Here is a 2,244-nt window from a genome sequence, read left to right on the forward strand (position 1 = left end):
GGGGGGGGGGCTGAGGTGACGGGCAGGGCAAAGCGATGGTTGCGCGTGCAGGCGGGGTGGACGGTGGACGGGACGGCGCCCTAGGAGACATTGGCAGCTCTATTCAGCCAGGCGATGGTGGCGGCAGCCGTGACCGAACTACACGGCAGCTCAATGGGGTGCGCACTCTACAGCAGCGCCCAGAGGTGCGGAAGAGAAGAGAGGGGTAAAAGACGGGGTACATAAGGCAGCCTCCACCCCCGATCCCTCGCTGCTCGCGAACCCGCCCATAGGAAGGTGAAGCAGGTTTTCACTCCAGCTGGAATCGGGCAAGACGACGACGAGAACGACGACGACGACGAATCCGCAGCGCGCACAAAGCGGTTCCCGACCCGTGCCGCGCCACGAAAGCGCAGCATCAGCAGGGGGCGGAAAGCGGGTAGGGTAGGAGGTGGGGGGGGGGGAGATTCCCGTGCCTCCCACCTCCACCCCTCTGAAAGTGAGTGACCGACATTTCCCCGCCGCCTGCGAAATGAATGGCACGGGGTGGGGGTCTTTTCCTCCTGTGCCCCTCTCCTCTCTCTCTCTCTCTCTCTCTCTCTCTCCCTCTCCTTCTCTCTCCCTCTCGCTCTCTGTCTCTCCCTCTACTAAATTATCATGCCGACAGGCGGGGGCGCGCGCTTTGCAGTGTTGAGCGGCCCCGTGTCAGGCGGGTCCTTGCAGAGCCTTAGTGACTTGTCAGTGATCGGTGGAAGCAGGCAACAGGGGAGCGGGCGCAAAGGCGCGCGCTCCGCCTCCTCCTCCGCCTCTCTTGGAAACTCCCGGGCCTCTATTGGAGCCTTTCCTCTTCTCCGTCTGCTGCATCTCAATCAGAAGAGAAACGCGACGCTCGACCCGGTGGTATTATGCCCAAAGTCGAACCGATATACCCTCTAGAAGTTTGAGGGAATGAATCTGTTTTGTGTGTGTGTGCGCGCGTGCGAAATATTCTTAACCAGCGGAACCGAAAAGTCGGAAATTTTTGCGCCCCATCCTTCTTCTTTTTCCTTGGATGTCCTGAATCCCCTTGTCCTAACATTTGCCAGCAGGTGGTTCCTCTCTTCTCCCTTTGCCGTGCTCAGTGCCAAGAGAAGGGCGGGAGAGAGAGAGAGAGAGAGGGCGCGAAAACGGGGGGTGGGAGGAGGGTGAGAGAAAGAGCAGGAGATAGGGGAAGGCCAGGAGAAGGGCGTGTGTGTGTGTGTGTGTGTGTGTGTGCCTTGGCTCGCACATGGGGCTGACCGCACAGGGAGCTCAAGCTTAATGAACTGCCAATAATGTGTCTCATTAAGTCCAGCTGTGTTGCTCCCTCGGCCCCGTGCCGCCGCGCCCCTCCAGGCGAGCCCGACCAGGGTATGAATTCCCACGGCAGATCCCCGTGCTGCCGCTGACCGCGGCGAACGCGTCTTTGCTAACGATCACGCGGACAGCTTTAGCGTGCGAGACTGCAACACACACAGCAAAGTCCAAATACACACAAAAGATTACTGGGGAAAATGTGGGAACACTGTGAAAAATAACTTCGTAAATTTACGACATTTGTTGAAATTGTGATTTACAAAATATGTCGTTAATTTGCGTCCATTCCAATTCGATAGAATGCTTGTAAATTTACAATTTCAAGTTGTAGTTTTACGACTTTTTTATCATGGAAAATTTTTCCGTAACACTTACGAGTATTTTTCACAGTGAATGTCACAGATGTTGCCGGGGACCCAAAGGGAGATAAAACACACCTTTTGCAGGAGCACTACAAGACATTTTGAGTTTTATAATGCACTAGCAGCTCCAAGGTAATTATAGCCTTAAGCAAATTTGATCACTTTGTGATGGAGCTTACTTAACCTTTAACTTTTGGTGTGCGACGGGGCAAGTGAAAAAAGTTTAAGTTCCGAAAAAAAATCTTATCATACTACTTAAAGTTAAAAAAAATGAAGTGCAACATGACGCGAAGCAAAGCTGCGCGAGTGAAACGAAGTCCGATTACGCCTCAATTATGTCCGTAATTACCTACACATGGCTCTGTTCCAGCCTAGACCTCCTGGCCACGGCCAGCCTTGACAGGTAAGGAAAGGCTTTCATCTATTACCGTCAGCAGCACGGCACGGGTTCCTGGAATGCCTCTTAGGACCTCTTCACTTGCCCCCCGCCCCACTCCGCGTCACCCTGCTCTGCCCGCACAGCTCGGCCGCCCTCTCTCTCCACTACGTGATGGTGCATACGTGTATA

At 54.3% G+C, this 2,244-nt stretch overlaps 1 protein-coding gene across 2 annotated transcripts in view; it reads right to left on the bottom strand.

The window, feature by feature from the left end:
- LOC127748968 (semaphorin-1A-like) overlaps positions 1–2,244 on the bottom strand; it is a 351,145-nt gene that overhangs the window by 242,044 nt on the left and 106,857 nt on the right. The window lies entirely within an intron of this gene.

The sequence above is a fragment of the Frankliniella occidentalis genome, unplaced genomic scaffold, assembly GCF_000697945.3.
Source record: "Frankliniella occidentalis isolate FOCC.00 unplaced genomic scaffold, Focc_3.1 Scaffold23, whole genome shotgun sequence".
Lineage (NCBI taxonomy): Eukaryota > Metazoa > Arthropoda > Insecta > Thysanoptera > Thripidae > Frankliniella > Frankliniella occidentalis.